We start from the raw sequence: 10,126 nt of genomic DNA, 5'->3' as shown, positions 1-10,126 counted from the left end.
TGAAACAGGATTTACAATAGATTTGTTGGACTATTTTCCTCAGTGTGAGTGAGTTTTTTTTTTAAATAGTTATTCGACTTTCATTGTAGTGTTGTTGTTTTTTTCAACTTTAATATTTAATAATAACATGATTAGTTTATTTTAGAGATGTCCAATAATATCGGCCTGATATTGGCCTATTTTTGTAATATCGGTTACAGTTTTTCAGCCCTATAACAAAAACCCGATGAAGTAACACATCGATTTTGCCAAAATAAACAAATACTGTAAATGTTTAGTTTACATTGTTACAAACTCAGGAAGGGTTGAGGACCTTGCTCAGGGGCACCCCAGCCCTTGACCTGTTCCTGGATTTGAACCCAGCTGCCCACAAATGAACAAATGCAGAGCTTTATTGCAAAATACAGTCTTTTATTAACCAGGAACGACAGACAAAAAATATTCCACTCATGGCTGACACTGTGGTGACTAAGTAAATAGTAGACACGGTAAAAAATTTAAATAAAATATATATAAAACTGGAAACTTAAAAAAACAGTCATGGAAACACAATAGAAATTTCATCCACATGAAAAGCCCATACTAAATCCTTGTCCTTCCACCTCAGCACTCTCACCCTCTATCAGTCCACGACTTCCATGTAGCTTATTCGTCTTTTGTAAGTCACTTTGGATAAAAGTGTCTGATAAATAAACAAATGTAATGTAAATCGGACACTGGACCATAGTGTTCCTGTGATGGCCTGGAGGATAAAGCGGGAGAAGATGGATGCATGGATGGATGGATCAGACAGATCCACTGACAGTGAGCCTGAGGGGGAGCTAATGTGTGTGACTGGGGTATGGGATACATGCTCAGGGAGTAGTGGGATCAGTGACATGTTCATTCATACGCACAAAGACTGAGATGTGGCAGCTGTGTGTCATGGAGGCGGAACATCCATGGAGACTGTATGTCAGGAACATGCTAAAGGTTAAAAGTTAATATATAGAGCTGAGATGCAGAAAATCACATGTAATCAAATGAAGGATCTGCTCCTAATGTGTGCCTGAAAATAAGTGGCAGGGACAGCGGGGGGGGGGGGGGTGCTTATTGAGGATATGAATTGTTATAACTGCTCGCCATAAATAGACACGATCAAGTTCACAAACTTATTCCTTCACTAAAATGTTAAAGTTTAGGGGGAAAATATGGCAGCTTGATTTTGGAGTGAACTTGAGAGGTGGAGGTTGAGGGTTATAAGCATCGTAACTCTGGGCTGAGTGTGTTTCTTCAGCTTCCTGGGGTTGCTCGGAAGTGCTTCACTACATGCCTCTCAAGACTGTCCAACTCAGAGATATTTATGACTTTGAAAGCCCAGAGTTCACACACTCTGTTAGGCAAACTGATTCTGGTCCATTTAAACAGACCAACATATATGACTGGGGCCTCCAGTCGTCTTCTCAAGTCAAGTTCATACATGAGAAGGAGAATTGCTGTGTAGGATACACCACAATACTTGATCTGGAGTCTTTGATGTCACTGTGATTTCTCTCTGCATTATTCACCAGGAGCATCTGCTGACTGATATTTGTGAGACTGGGTTTAATTTAGCTTAGTGCGCATGTGCACATGACCCACACTCAATGTTTACGGAGGTAGTTTTGTCTGTGATCTCAATCACGTTTTTAGATTGTTGTATTTTTTGCTTTCTTTTTCTTTTTTTATCTTCTTTGTAAACTGCTGTTTTTAATACTAGATTATTAATCAACCCAAAGCCCAAACATGGATATTTATCTTTTGAAAGCCTTATTCTCAGTCCTTCTCATCCTAGTTGGAAAAGTTCTTATCTGAGTTAGTAATAAAGACAGATCAAATCCTAATTGTAGGGGATTTCAACATCCATGTAGATGTCATCAGTGATAGTCTTAGCTGTGCATTTAATTCTCTGTTAATATCAATTGGTTTTATTCAACACGTGAATAAACCAACTCATTGCCTTAGTCGCACCCTCCATCTTGTTTTAATTTATGGTATTGACATTGAAAACTTAAAGATTTTTCCCCAAAACCCTCTCCTTACTGATCATTATTTACTCACATTTAATTGCACAATAATTAATTACAATAACATTAAGAAAAAATAACAATACAGCCGGTGCCTGTCTGATAATAATATTAAAACATTCAAAGAGACAGTACAACCTTTATTTAACTCTGTGCCATATGTCAGTACATCTGAAATGAACTATTATGATTTTACTATATATATCTTTATTTATTATACCATCATCTTCACTGTCATATTATTGTTATCAATAATAATAATGATCATATGTGCATGCATACATGTGTGTATGTATATACAGTACATATATATTACATTTTTCACTCTTTGCTAAAATCATTGAAATGGATTTGTTTTGTCATTAATGTACACACAGCACCACAGTTTGACAGAAAAACAGAGAATTTTAGAAATGTTTGCAAATGTATTAAAGAACAACAACTGACACAGGGCGCGTCTTTATTATCCATCCATCCATTTTCTACTGCTTTATCCTCCACCAGAGTTTTTAGCAAAAATGTATTATTTATTTGTACAATAGAGAAAACAGGATTGCATTTTTGCATTGAGGCGATGAAAACTCAGAGAGGGTCGTCTTTCATCTCAACAATTAATTAATTAACTATAACAACAATTCAGTAAACCATAACTCAGTTGCTATAACTATATAAAGAATAACAATACATGTTGCTATAGGAACGACTGTTTTTGCAAGTTATGTAAAGTCGCTTTAACAAATGATGCAGAAGCAGATCAGAGGACAAGGCTGTTGTGTTTATGTTGGTAATAAAGCCTCTGCACATTGAAATGGCTTCTCAATGGTCCCATGTGATTAAACAGAGCTTCAGCCATGTGTCTATACATGTGCAAACATTATATTTCATTCTACATCCTCACATTGTTCATGTGCCACAAATTAAATAAATCTTAGGTTCAAAAACTACTGTATTCATTTCATAATTAATCAAAACTACACATGTGAATGAATTATTAATTTCACATTTACTTGTAATTAAAGGAAAAATACACATTCAAACTTGCACATTGACTCAAGCAGCCATGTTGCTCCCCCCCCCCACACACAAACACTGCCCCAGTGATTGTTGCACACACTTCACTCCCACTCTGAGTTGAATGAACAAACTCATCTGCTGTTCTGGAACTGGAAACTCAGTTTGAGGGTAAATCTACTCAGAAATGGAGATTGGACCTCCTTTCTGAAACAGGGGCCCAGCTTAGTACCAAGGAGAGTTTCTGGTGTGTGTGTGTGTGTGTGTGTGTGTGTGTGCGCTGGAGGAGTCAGCAGGACATTTACACTTCACACTCTCCTAAACAGCAAAACAAACATGCTAAATATTGTCTCAAACGTTTTTTTAGATTTCCATTCTGCTGAAAGGAAAAGTATCTCAAATGTAGAGAATAAGAAAAGCAAATCCAACCCTGGTGGTGGTAGTATGACATATTTAATCGATTAATTACACAATTCTAAGCTTTCATGATTAACATAATAATCCAGGTCTTCTTACACACACACACACACACACACTGTACTGTTATAATCCTATAGGTACAGCAAAACCAAACACTACCAGCTCAGCGAGTGTATTTATTGTAAGTATGAAAAAGTACCAAAACACACACACACACAGATGTGCTTTTTGAGTGTGTGTGTGTGTGTTTGGGTTGAACAGCCTTTAATTGACAAAAGTTTTGTTGCGTGTGCGAGGCAAACACGGCTACATCAATCTAGTGCCAATTACACTTGACTACATGCCGACCAGGGCTTTAGTATCTGTGACAACCTGGATGATTGATCACCTACAGCAATGATTCTCTAACCTGATCAGGCAAATTACCATGGCGACCGCCAGGGCCATCTGAGTCCCACACTGCAAAATTAAATCCACAGAGCTCATCACCTCGACTCAGTCTCTCTTTCTCTCTCTCACTCTCACACACACCCCACCCCCACCCGCTTGTATACACAGGCATGGAGAGAGAGAACATCTACTGGGGCCTCTAGGGGCTAAGCACCAGGTGATAGGAACACTGAGGGGACATGAAGACGTATTAATGTACTAAAGACTTAATGAACCTCCATCCAAAGAAGCTGCAGATGAGTGGGAGGAGAGGAAGGAGACAGAGGGGGGTGATGGTGTTTACTTTATTAGTTTACAGCAGATTAATGGGGATAATCATTTAAGTGATGGAGATGGATTACCCTCTTAAATCTGGATGCCCATCTACAGCCAGAACACACACACACACACACGCACACACGCACACACACAGATGCACAGCTGATGAACCAGGGTTTGTATTACATACAGGTATGTGGTTGAAATGCTGTGGTGATCCTGTCACAAGCAGATGTGATGCAATCAGTCAACATGAGCTCTCAATGAAAAGACTATAATGTGACATTAAATCACACGTGTTAATATAATGAACATTATGTTGGTTTTGTCTAAGACAGAATAGTCTTTCCTAAGACCTGTACAAACCAACTTACATACTGGACACTTGCATACGACACCCATTAGTAATGTTTAGTACCTCTGCATTAGTGATAAAAGGGGGCGCTGGTCGGCCATTTGTCAGGGGTCTCGGTCTCACAGACCTTTATCACTTTCAGAAGATCTTGTATGCTGTAACAAATACAGGACATTTTAAGCAGTAATGTACCGTTCTTCATGACCATAGTTCACTACTGGAAATGTTGATGTAGTTTTAACAGTAAACTACTGCAAAATATCATGGTATAATGCAGGATTTTTGAATTTGTCAGTGAAGTCTGTATCGGAGTTGTCAGTATTTGAAACATGTTTTGTTTATTTTAGAACTTTCTAGCAGGTGAAACTATACACTGAACACAAATATAAAAATTTTTCATGAACTGAACTCAAAGATCTAAAACATTTTCTACATACACAAAAATCACCATTTCTCTCAAATATTGTTCACAAATCTGTGTAAATCTGTGTTAGTGAGCAGAGATAATCCATCCCACCTCACAGGTGTGGCTTACCAAGATGTAGATGAGCTTCCCTGAGGCAGTTTCTGACAGTTTGGATCTAAGGCCAAATTGTCTGAAGAGGCTAAAATTCTCCCTAAACCAGTTTGACGAGTGTCTACATTCAAATGACCACATCTTTGAATGTGTCTCCCTCAAACTGCTTGGTGACATACACTTCCCACGCCCAGTTAAAGTTGACAGGGCACATCGATGCAGCTGAAGCCGGCCACCAGAGCCAGACCACATACCATCCAACACGTACATGTATTGACCACTTTCAGGAGAAGGAGTTTCTCTCTCTCTCTGTCCTCATCTTGCAGGTTGCAGGATCCAGAACCAATTTCTCGGCTAGTATTATTGTTATTATTATTATCATTATTATTTTATCATATTGTCACCCTTATTATTATTATGCTATAATTAAAGTTGATCTCAGTAAAATGTCAATAATCTCTTCTGCTGCTACAATGACATCATAGTTCTATAAACATGTCATAACTGATTCAGAACTTATAACTTGATACAACTGTTTCACCTGGTTCTGTTGAACTGGACTTGTTTCCTCTCCACTGATGCCTAGTCTGAATTGTTGGGTTTATCTGCTCTCTGTAATATTATAAAGGTTTTTGCCTTACTATGAGATGTGGCACTATACAAATAAAACTGAATTGAATGTATTGATAAATATAACACATAAATAAACACCAAAGTTGTAAATGTAGATTTATTTTTCCGTGTTTTAGCACAACTGTTAGATGCTCCCCTGTGTTTTTACTTTCCACTCCACCAGTGGTGAGCTATATGCATGTAATGCACTTACACATAAAGTGGAGTTTTTATGGAACACTTGAGTCCAGTCTGCAGTCAGATTTACTCTCTACTGAAATCCAAACTATTCAGTCTGAGTGAGAGTGGGCACTTGCTTACATTGTGCATGGCTGTAACCATGGAAAGAGTAAGGAAGGTGGGAGACAATGTGTCTGTGTATTAAGAAGGGGGAGAAAGGTGTTGAAAACAGAAAAAGTTCTAACCTAAATTCAATTCTAACCCAAAATGTCCTCACTCCCTTAGGTTTATAATATATAACACACAGCTATTCTTCTTAGGACAAGGCATTGACTTCCATTCATTTGAACCAGTCTAAACAGATGTTATCCCAAACCTTAACCATACCCAGTTAATGTCTAACCCTTACTTAATTAATGTGGCCCTAAATTTAGCCAGAAATTAGATTGTGCGCTATTAGAACCAGGTTTTGGTCTCCGTGAGGACTACTGGTCCTGACAAACTCAGTGTTTACAGTATGCCAGGTCCTAAAGGGCTAACAAAGACACACACACACACACACTCGACTGTGCAGTGGTACCCGTGCTCTGTCTCAATCTGTCAGCTGCCTTGACAATGATATCTATCTTACAGCAGTGGCCAGGAGACGTGGAACCAAAAGACAGAATGGTAATTAAACCTCTCAGTGAATGTGTGTGTGCGTGTGTGTGTTTGTCAGTGAGGGCAACTTCACATGTGCTTGTTTGTATTTGTATAAGAATAAGCGTTACATCATGTTTGCAGGTGTGTGAGTGACAGCTTCCATCCACGCACACTTTATTGCCAGTGGATGGAAGCAGTAATCCCTCTTCAAGACCAGGCATGGTGACAAAATCATGTCTTAATTTCCTTCAGGGAGCTGTGACTCTCTTCATCAACTCCATATCAACTCTAAACTCAATCACCCAGCAGGCCAAGCAACAAGGCCTAATGTTTATTTACAGCTGCAGTCTAATGAAGTCAGCAGTGGGATAAGTCGAGTGCCAGAGTAGTGTCTGTGTGTTGGAATTTGTTTAGGTGTCAGTATAGATCGAGAGGAGCTCCTTCAGCCTCCAGGTGGAACATCAGGCCTGAAAATCTAGATGATGGATGGAGAGGGAGAGAGAGGGAGAGACAAAGAGAGAGAGAGAGAGAGAGAGCGAGAGAGAGGGAGAGAGAGAGAGAGAGAGAGAGAGAGAGAGAGAAAATGTGTGTATTTCTTGACCTATATTTTAAGGTTTTAACTCAACACTGTTGACAGTATGTATGTATATAGCCAATCCAATCTGATTTATTTATTAGATGACAAACAATAGTCCTGTAGTGTACTGGCAGCCAGTGGAGGGAAACCAGAATAGGTGGGTGGGCATGGACACTGGGCTTCTGCATGATGATTGGAGGAACTGTTTGATTGACAGAAGCAGTATTTGATTGACAGCATTGCAGGACTTTTCTGCCTCAGTCCTGTGTGGATTTTGTGATGAAGTCTGTCGACAAACAGCTGATCGCTGGGTGTTATTTGGTCTGTGATATAGCCTGTTTTAGTTTGTACTTACACACTGTTACTGTTCAGTTTTACATAATTATGGTGTTTCCCAGTTGTAGTTTATGTATAAATAACTGGCCCCTGTAATGAGCATCCCCTGTTTTAAAGACCAGCAACTGCCACTGCTCCATACACGAGAAGCTGCACTCTCCTACACTCTATACTCAATATTATTACCCAAAACATTCATGTGAGTCACATGAAAAATGATTGATGCAAATAACTGCACTACGATTTAATAAAGAAACCTGAAGCATTATAAAATATTTGCAGTTAACAGATGGTAAGTTATTATTTTAAGAAGTGTTGCATAGTAAGAGGAATTATGTCTATAGTGACAAGAAGAAGAATTTCGAACAGTGGAGACATGAGCAACCTTTTTTTTGCGAGTTTTATTTTACTAAGTGGAATAAACCTTAAAACCAGGGATCTTGAATTTGTGGTCCAGAAACAGAAGCTTCCAGTGTTGCAGGAAGCCACGATTGAGGCTAAATCTGCTCTTTGACAGTGATTGTTTTATGATAAACCAACCACAGGGTGTCAGTAGAGGAGCAGAGACTCAGACACTAAAGCATCAGTACACAACTGTTTCTTAAAAGAAAAGAAACACCAACAACAAAAAACAGACGATGGAAATATGACTGCACTAGTGTAAGGACAAGAAATGATAACAAAATAAGCCACACCCCCTTCCTATATATTTATTAGTAAGTTATTTCATTTCAAATGTTAAGAGGTTATAATGTCCATGCAGCCAGATGCAGCTTCTTCTTTTCGGTTTCCTTCACTTGTCTTCACTTTATCCCGACAAGCTTGAATTTAAATGTGGATCCCTGTCTCTCTGCCTGTGCCTGTAATCTAATCCTAGTCTGTCCTCGCCTGTCATGAGCTGCACGGTGTGTCCATCAAAATAAAATCCCGCCCCTGCCTGCATAGACTCGACAGAAGATTTGGCCCTCGTTGGCAGACGACACATCACTAAACATTTCACATGACAAAGATCAGGATCTGATCTAATTAGTTGAGCTTTGTGCTTGTGACATCCAGGACTGCAGAGTTCAAGCCAGATTATGGACTTTATTCATTTATTAATGTTCTGTAATAAAGAAAATTGTGTGATAACTGGAGCAGTGTGAAAATTTGTAGGATATTAGGAAGAACATTGTGCCAAAGGGCAAGATTTTAAGAACAAAACCAGCCTTTCATGCAACAGCAGTGGAGGTCATAGGATTAAGAAATGTGTAATGCCAGGCAGGTGATTGTCACTCACAAGAAACACTGCCCAGCTCCTTTCAACTGTAACTAACATGGTGAGCACATGGTCCCTGTGGGATTTCTGTTACAATATGAAATGTGTATATAACAGTGGACACTGATTTGATGAGCAGCTTCTTTCTTTTAAGGCAAATAGCCAAGGATAAATCTATTCTGCCGAGGCACAAGCTGGAAAAACTCACACATGCTTTCATACCAGCTCGACTGGATCACTGTAAGCACCAGCACACACGCTCATTCTATTCTTTATCACAGCATCACCGACTGAACAGCACCTGACCCTGGAAGTTAGAGGGACAACAATTCTGAGGCTTGTCCAGGATCAGTGCCCCTACCGGACTGGTGCTGATCAACCAATAAGCACGGGATCCTGGTCTTCTGTTTACCGAGCCAATGATCTAAATGACAGACTTCAGATATCCAGAGAGGACTAATCTACGTAATCTGCCATGGGAAATCCAACAACAACTTCACCAGCTGACCAGTTCTTCCAGCAGAGATCTGCTCTACCAGCTTGCAGCATCACTTAAAGGTGATATGGACGAAGATGTTCCACGTCTATCGACTGAAGTGGAACTCTTTGACTTCATTGTTGATTTTTTGAGGTCCAGGGGATGAAAGTATGCAAGACTGGATGGAGAGCGAGATGTAGAGGCTTCGCAGCCCGTTCTTTGGCCAGAGCCTTCAGTATTTTAGGCATTGAAGGAGCGAGAAAGGGGAAAGCCAGCCGCAGTACTACCAAAGCAGGCAGAGTGGGACTCAAGATGTCATGGAGGCATGGTAGTTGAGCCATCTGGACAGAAGCTGGGGTCTGATCAGCCCTGGCTGGGTCACCTGAACGAGGGTGTATGATGTCGAAAGACCTTGAAAACACCCGATGATTCCAGGAACATCACTGAAGATACAGTAGATGTATGTACACAGTATAAATCTAAGAACTTTACTAAAACCAGTAGAATTAACAGGGGGTGTGGCCCTTGATGTGGACACTGACTTAAAAGTGTACAGTAATGCTGTGGAAATTCATATGTGTTTACAGGAAACCAGGGTTAAATATGGTAACATTTAAGGACCGCTTGGTCCTTAGAATGTCAAAGGTTTGTATTTATATAGAGCTTTTCTCAAACACGCTGCTGTATACTACAGTTTTGCCATTCACACCCATTCACACCCATTCACTCACACTTACATACAGCACATCTATGTGCAGCACATTTTCTATCACTCATCTTTTATACCCACTCACACAGCAGCGTGGGGTTAAGTGTCTTGCCCAAGGACACATCGCGGGTCGTTAAGGTCACCTGAGAGACACAGTCTGCTATTGTGTGAGTGTGGGATTTGATTTCACTTTTTAAGTTCACGTTCCTGTGTGTTCAACAACCATGAAACACTGTTTTTGTGTTTCTAACATACACTGACATACAGTACATGTTAGA

This window comes from Solea solea, chromosome 15 (assembly GCF_958295425.1).
Source record: "Solea solea chromosome 15, fSolSol10.1, whole genome shotgun sequence".
In the NCBI taxonomy this organism is placed as follows: domain Eukaryota; kingdom Metazoa; phylum Chordata; class Actinopteri; order Pleuronectiformes; family Soleidae; genus Solea; species Solea solea.
This window is presented reverse-complemented; position numbering follows the sequence as displayed.